The sequence below is a fragment of the Lotus japonicus genome, chromosome 2 (genome assembly GCF_012489685.1).
Source record: "Lotus japonicus ecotype B-129 chromosome 2, LjGifu_v1.2".
Classification (NCBI taxonomy): domain Eukaryota; kingdom Viridiplantae; phylum Streptophyta; class Magnoliopsida; order Fabales; family Fabaceae; genus Lotus; species Lotus japonicus.
In genome coordinates, this window is record NC_080042.1 from 69,990,454 (window position 1) to 69,998,614 (window position 8,161).

The following is an 8,161-nucleotide window of genomic DNA, read 5'->3' on the forward strand; positions in this document are numbered from 1 at the left end:
TTCGACACGTCCTCTTCTGCTATGAAGATTTGGTTGTAGCCTGAGTAACCGTCCAACAAGCTTAAGTATTCGTGACCAGCAGCTGAATCCACCATCATCTCAGCAATAGGCATGTGATACTCGTCTTTTGGAGTGGCAGCGTTAAGATCTCGGAAATCTATGCAAACTCTCATCTTTCCATTCTTCTTGATTACTGGAACCACGTTGGCTAACCAGTCCACATATCGAGCTGTTCTGATAAATTTACATCTGAGGAGTCTTTCGATTTCTTCCTTGATTTTCACCAACACATCTGGATGGAACCTCCTGGGCAATTGCTTGACTGGTTTCTTGTCTTCTTTGATGGGTAACTTCAATTCCACCACTTCTCGACTGAGGCCAGGCATTTCATCGTAATCCCAAGCGAAACAGTCTTTGAATTCCTTGAGTAATTTCACCATTCTGTCTTTTAGCTCCGGGTCAATGAGAGCACTGATGTACGTTGGCCTCTTTTCTAAACCATCACCCAAGTCCACTTCTTCTAAAGGGTCTTGCGCTTCCATTTTCTTGGAAACATCGACCACTGGCTTCTCGAAGCCCAATGGGCCGTCATCATAGATGTAATCTAGCCTCAGATTGCAAAGGTCCTCGAATCCGCATTCCTCGGCACTCTGCTCATTTTCTTCTATGCACGTGTCATCCTTATTTGTTGTTGCCTCCTCCTGGGGTGTCAATTCGACGGGCAGGATTGAGACACTAGCTTCATCTATAGCCATTTCTTTGGCCATCCTCTCGGCCTCCAAGGCCGTTCTTATTTTGTTTTCGGCTGCGTAAGCCGAAATTCGAGCCATGCTCGAATTAATCATCTTTATCATTGGCTAGCCACCCAACAGTGGCATCTTTTTCTTCATCACTGTGCCATCCACTCATGGCATCAGGTTTGCATGCTTCATTGAGGTTTAGGCCCCGGATGGGATCCAACGTTACTGAGTACTCTGAGTAGGGGTTGAAGTATTGGCTAGCCACTGTGTCTAAAGGAGAAATTGTGGCTAAACTCTTCTCGAAATTCTTCTTACCAACGTAGCTTGTTTCTGCTAAATAGTAGCTTTGATCTGCTTGTACATTTTCGACAACTCCATCAGCTTTCCAAATGGATATACGTTGGTGTAAGGTCGAAGGCACTGCCCCCACGCCGTGAATCCATTCTCTTCCCAGCAGCAAATTGTAATTGGCCTTTGAAGGGACCACAATGAACAATGTGGAACGGGCTACTGTTCCTACGGTTATGTTCAACATAATTGCCCCTGGGGAAGAACCTGTCTTTCCTTCATAATCAGAAAGCACCATGTCATGTGAGATTAGATCCGCTTCAGTTTTACCTAACTTCTTGAGCATAAATCCGGGCATGAGGTTGATTGCAGCTCCCCCGTCGACAAGGACTTTGTTAACACCCTTCTCCTCGACTCTGGCCCAAACAAATAGCGGTTTCAAATGGCTCTTCATTTGCTCGGTTGGCCTTTGGAAGATAGCTCTTTCATCTTCGACAGATCCTCTCTGCATCACATAATAACACAAAGGATTGTCATCTGGTTCGTCGTCGACATAGTAGTCTTCCTCGCTTTCAGTGACCTCTGAGATTCTATCGAATTCTGCAGGTAGGATGGACACGATGCAGATGATGTTAAGCTCTTCTCCATCACTGTCGTCGAAATCTTCGAGCATGTCTTCATCCTCATCTTCGACAACATCCTTCCCTTTTTCCTTAGCTGGATTTGGTGGTACGGTTGTTCCTTGTTTGATGGCGTGGTCCAGCTGGTTGATAATCGACGCCACACTAGGTTCATTGCGAGAGTTGTCTTCTGGCTTTATGTCCCATAGTGAACGGAACTTGCCACCTCTTTCCTTCTCAGCTTTCCTTTTCCTCAAAAAACGCCTGAACTGAGTCCTGGTCATTTGTTCAGGAGCATAGTAGTTCCCAGAGCCATAGGAGTAGCTTCGTGACACACGGGAATTGTTGATGTAAGAGGATCCCTGGCCTAAGTCGATTTTCTGCCACTTAGGGTATGGTTTTGGCCTCGGAGGCGCTGGCCCGAACCATTGGTTTCTTAGCAATCCAGCATTGGGGAGGTAAGTTTTGTCTTTATTGCTTGCTTTCTGGCCTTTATGGCCATCGAGTTCCTGGTCTCTCTCGACCCACTCCTCGTGAGGGTACTTCAGTCTCCTGGATACAGGAGCCTTCCTCTGATAATGCCTTTTCATTTCTGAATCTTGATAGGCCTTGGCTGCGGATTTGTCGAAAACAGCGCTGCATCGAGGGCACAGCATAACTTCTTTCTCGCCATTTTTGCTGCGGGATAGAAACTCGACAAGGGTTTCTCCAGCCTTGGGGTAAACCTCTTCCAAGTTCACTTCTTTCTCAATCTCTGGTTCTTCGACAGCTATGTTTTCTTCTCTTACTTCTCCCAGCGTCAAACCCAGACTCAGCTTTTCGGAAATGTCGACCATGCCAATGTAGAAAGGCTCTACATAGTTGGCCTCAGCTATCTGCAGTGGATCAGAGTCGATCTTCATTTGACCTTTGGCTTTTTCATCATACTTGAGTCTTCCTGAGTCCAATGCTCCCTGCACAAGGTCCCTGAAACGAACACATTGTGAGGTCCAATGACCAAAAAAGTTGTGATATTTGCAATATTTCTTCCCTTTCCTTTGTTCAGGAGAAGGAAGTTTTTGGTCTTTAGGGACCACAAGCAAACCATCAGACACAAGTATATCATAGATTGCATCGCATTTGGCCACATCAAAAGTATAAGTTTTCACAGCAGGAATCGTGTTCTTGGGGTTTTCTTCCCCAAGTTTGTTTTCACGTGGTTTCAATGCTTTACAAACATAAGGATCCCCTGGCTGAAGTTCAGCCAGATTGAAGTCATTCAAATCGACGTCCGCCGGGACTTCTCGATAGACACATGGACTCTGACCTACTGAATCCGCATCTATGTACGCTACCTTCTCCTTCTTTGGCCACTTAGTAGTCTTGGCCCTTTCCTCTGACTTTTCGGCCTTTAGCAATTCGATGTGCCTCACTCTATCTGCGAGTAAAGACATATCTCGAATATACTGAGTGTCGATTTTCTTTCTAATGGAATATTCTAGACCACCAGCGGCTAAGACAACTAGCTCGTGTTCAGGGACATGGGTGAAACATCGGGATTTAAGCATCCTAAACCTGTTTAGGTAATCATCAATAGACTCTGCTGGCTTTCTTTTAACACTAGCCAGATCCTTCAAACTTACTTTGCACTCTCCCCTAAAGAACTGTTCATGGAAAATTCTTTCCAACTGAGCCCATGTATGGACTGACCTAGGAGCGAGGGTGGTGAACCAGGTAAATGCATTTTTGGTTAAAGAACTCGGGAAGTACTTCATTTTTAAATTTTCATTGATGGCTAAGTCCCCTGCTTCGATTTGGTACCTGGCTATGTGTTCTACCGTGGACTCTCCTGAATCCCCCGAGAACTTAGTGAATTTGGGGACCTTCCAGCCTCGAGGAAGTTCTGATTCGAGAACCTCCTCTGTAAAGGCTGACACAAAATGGGGTCTATTCGCGAAACCCACGTTGAAACCATGTTGGTTCAACAATTGCTCCACCACAGCAGCAACATTTTGTTGCCCCCCAGCGTTCTGGTGTCGAATTCTTTCTAGCACACCATCAGCGTGTTCTTCCCTGTTTACCATATACACATTTTGCAATGGTGGCTGCACTGCCTCGTACAAAGGGTTTGCCCTCATCTCTTGGTGTTGCGGCGCCTGATAGCGCACCGGGGCAGGGACATGGTTAGGCAACGGGATTTGGTTAATCCCTGGTGCCGGTTGGATTTCGACTGGTGCCCCCAGGGCTGTCGCCAAACGATCCATCTGTCGTGCCAAATGCTGATTATTGGCATTATTATTTTGGAGCACAGGGTTGATTAGCTCACCTATCTGTCGAGATAGCATGTTAACCATTTCATGGTTACTATCATCTACTTGCTGCCTAATGGCTTGAAGTGAACCATTATTCATACCTGTAGATAAATAAATTTGTGAACTAGATCCAGGAATAGGGGGACTAACTCGACTTCCCAAGTTTAACATTGTTCCATTTGCCCCAAAAGGGGGTATGCTGAATGGGGGAACATTTTCAGGGAACGTCGAATACGTGCCTTGTATGCCTTGCATCATAGATGTAGGCATACCATAAGGCATGTCCCTCGCAATCGTTGGAACAATTTGTGCCTGTACTGATGTAGATACAGGCAATTCTGCAACTGCAGAAATTGCCACGTTCTGGGTTGGCATACTGGTGCCATGCCCCATTCCAGTAGAAACTTCTTCATTATTGTTACTGCTACTTCCCCCAGGGCTACTCTGATTACCCATGTTAGATCCTTGAGGAGAGGTTCTTCCTCGATTACTTGCCATACTCAAAGTCTTACCACTTCTCAGGTGCATGTAAATCACAATCAAGACAAGTAGCAAATACCAAATAGCATGCAATAAACCCAAACACACAAAATGCTTCTGTAAAACTTAGTTTTCACAAAAACGGTCCCACCGGGCGTGCCAATTTGTTTACACGGATTTTTGGTAAACAAATATCCTCTTAGTTCGACTAAAGGAAGTTTAGATTCGGGGTCCTTTTGAGAAAACGCTTTGCCAAAGTGTAGTGTGTGAACGAGTGTATTCTCGACAACAATAAACAACTCAAACGAAACTGGACTTTATTGAATATGGGTCGATTACAAAACAGTCAAGCAAACTAAAATAGCATGAAAGCAAATTTCGACAAAACAAGCTACACACAAGAACTGGAAATCAACAAACTGAAATGCAGGGAAACTAAAGCGTTGGTTCTGCAACATACTCCTCCATCATCACGTTCTGCTCTCGAAGTCTCATTGATGCGGACGTTTAGAGCTTTTGGTGAATTTTCAGAGTTTTTAGTTGGGAACCTCTTCTTCTGCTGCTGCTTCCTCTATTTATATCGTTCTTTCTGCCCATGTTCTTGGCGGTTTTCCTTAGATGCACGATGGCTTCGTGGGTTTTGAATTTTGGCGCCATACCCCACGTTTAGCCGATGGTCTTTGCGCACGTGACTCTATTGCCACGTGGATGGTTCTGAATCGTGGGCAACCGTTGCTATTCGTGGCATCGTGGGTGTACGCACGTGCTTGTAGTTGCTTGTTATTCGGTAACTGCCTCTTCCATTAAGATGATCGAGATTTCTTCATCTTCTGAGTGTGTCGAGTTATGGCTTTTACTAACTTGTCTTTGAGGGACATCGTGTGCTGGGTTGCCGGCTTCGCCCAACCCTTTCTGTCGAGAAACCACTTTTGCACCATGGTGTCGAGAATTGTAGTACTTGTAATTTTGGCTTAACAATCACCCATGACCTTGTTGTACCAGTTATAATCTGACACATGTCATTTTATTATCCACATCACTTCTAATATTTTATTTTCGTAATATATATTTTATTATTTAATTTAATTGCATAATAATCCCTACCAATTTATTTAATAGCTTAGTAATCCTTTTATTTTAGATATATCCCAATTCACCATTCACGTTCTTCTCTTTGGTTTCAGAGGAAAGAAATCGTTTTTCCTTTCCTTTCGCTGGCGGCAACAATGACCAAGCGTGGTGCGGTGGTGGATCTCCGGCAGCCTAGCCCGCTTCTCCAACCAGCATGCTGATTTCGTTTTCCTCTTCTCCTTATGTCCTTGTTGATTTGGTTCGTTTTTCTTGAATTCAGTTGTTTACAAGTTCAATTTTCATACTGTTTTTATTTCAGCTCTTGATTGTGTTCATGGAATTTGAAGCCTTTAATCTGAGTCTAGTTTCTTTTCTGCAATTGTGTGTTGTACTTCTACATTTGTACAAACTGATTTTTATGATGCCCTTAAGTTGTTCGATGAAATGCTTCATTGAAGTGTCTTTGTTCAATTACTTTGTAGTAAGATTGGTGTTAAAGATCTTGAATTGACAAAAGTCCCAAAGACTTCTTCTGATGATAGCAATGTACTCTGTGAAAATTATAAATTAAAGTGGTTTGAAAGAGTAAAAATATAAGGTGGTTTGAAAGAGTACTAATTGCACATTTTTTTTTCACTGTATGTGTGCTGAATTTTGTTAGTTTGTTAGCATTCTGTCTTGATTGAGCATCGAACTAACACTTTCAACTACGAGAATGATATGCAAGCAAGCATAGCCAATTGCAGTAGCAAAGTAAAAGATTGCGCGCATTCCCAGTACCCTCCATATCCATAAGTTGTGCATCACAGGGCTAAGAAGTGAAACTCCAATGTAGCCTGAAAATAGGAAGAATGAAAACTGCTATCTTTGAATTCATAAGCAAATAACCCCAGCAAACCCAATTATAGAGCTGAATCACCAACCGAATGATAAGACTTCAAATAGAAGAAATCACAACATATACAAAAGCCAAAAAAAGTATGGCCAGTGATTGAGCCTTAAGGCTAATAGCACCATCATCGACAAAATATTTCCATGGAATACTATCAAAAAGAAATCTCTGAAGAAGTCAAAAACTTCTGCAAAGAAGTACCACAAAACCCCAATGTTTGGATATAAATCTTGTATGGTGAGAATGAAGACATATCTAGGTCCTTTTGAACAACTCCTGTAGACAGTAAAGTCCAGAACAAAAAATGCACAACTGGCCTCCATGAGAATAAATATGGTTCCCGTGGCTCATTGTCTACTTCTTCTAAACAACTTCTATTGCTTGAGGTGGAATTGTCAACTTTATCATTTTTCCTTAGCCAGAATAATTTCCTAGGAGGAGCATCAGGACCATACCCTAAAATAATATGACTGGGATAATAAGGATTGCAGGGTATAGAGACAAATGTGTAGCCATGACCCACCCAAAAGCTGCCACGGGAGCTAGTCTTGTACATGCTCCATAAAGTGATAACACAACCATCAAGTTCTCAATTGCAGATGTGGATATACCAACACATGCAACAATTTTAAAAGGATTCCATAAGTATACAAGAGCAGCAAAATCTCCTGAGAATGAAGATGCTATTAAAAGGGATAAATAAGAATTTGCAGAGTTTCAGAAAGATGCACAGCCCGAGAAGGAAAAATTCAACATTAAATAAGATGATCATAACTTGCCCTGAAGAACAATATATGCAAATTGCAGCTATCATCTTTTCTTTCAGAAATTCAATAAAATATCCCTTTTTCTGGAAGAGTGCTAGATATCCAAACTATTTTTATAACAAAAAACCAGTGACATATAAGTCTTCACCATGACACCATCCATTTGCTGACAGCAACCACATAAGCATGTAATTTTGTCCACAAAAAAGTTATGCAGCTAAAGAGGAAAATGCTTCCTAGACATTAGATAAAAGAGTCATAAAAATAAGATTAGAATAGGAAAAGAAATGAACTTTACCTGGGGTAGAAGTGGATAGAGTTTGCTGCACTAAAAGTCTGATAGAACAACACAACAAAAGAATATCCAGAAACTCTATCATTCTTTCTTACTATAATTTAAAAAGAACTAAAGAAAAATTCAAGGGTATTAGTATCACCACTTACAAAAGTGGTAGCATCTTCAAAAACTATGGTTTGGCTGCAGAATGCATTCAAAAGTCAATCCAAATAAACAAAATTTATTAGAAAATGAATAATAAAAATAACAGGTCTTTGAAATTGTTTATTTTTTAATGCATTGGATACCTTGCAGTAACAAAAATAAGGGCCCTTTAGACATCATCTCCGGTGAGCTCGCCCCTGTTTCTGGTCTCGCTTCAGCCTCCCACCTCGTCGTGAATCTCCCTCACCACCGTGGACTCCACCACAACAACCTTCTTCCCTTGATTCCAACATCAAACAAACGATCTTCATTTTCGTGTGTGGTATGAGTGTGCCACAAAAATCTCAATTGAAGTGCCTTATATAGGGAGCAATTGGCCAAAAAGGTGTTATAAAGTATAATCCTAACTTGAATTGGTGCAGAAAAGTGAAATTAGATGTTGAAAAGTTTTCAATTAACGTGTGTGTTCAAGAAAGTAGAAAAAAAAGCAAAAAAATCAGATAAAGGAGGAAATGTTGCTAACCTGTACTGAGAAAACCTAGCTTGAACTAGGGGTGTACAAGATCCGGC

At 42.0% G+C, this 8,161-nt stretch overlaps 1 pseudogene; it reads right to left on the minus strand.

Annotated features, from left to right (window-relative positions):
• Window positions 1-6,147: 6,147 nt before the first annotated feature.
• On the minus strand, window positions 6,148-7,771 carry LOC130736954 (uncharacterized; annotated as a pseudogene).
• Between the last annotated feature and the right edge of the window lie 390 nt (window positions 7,772-8,161).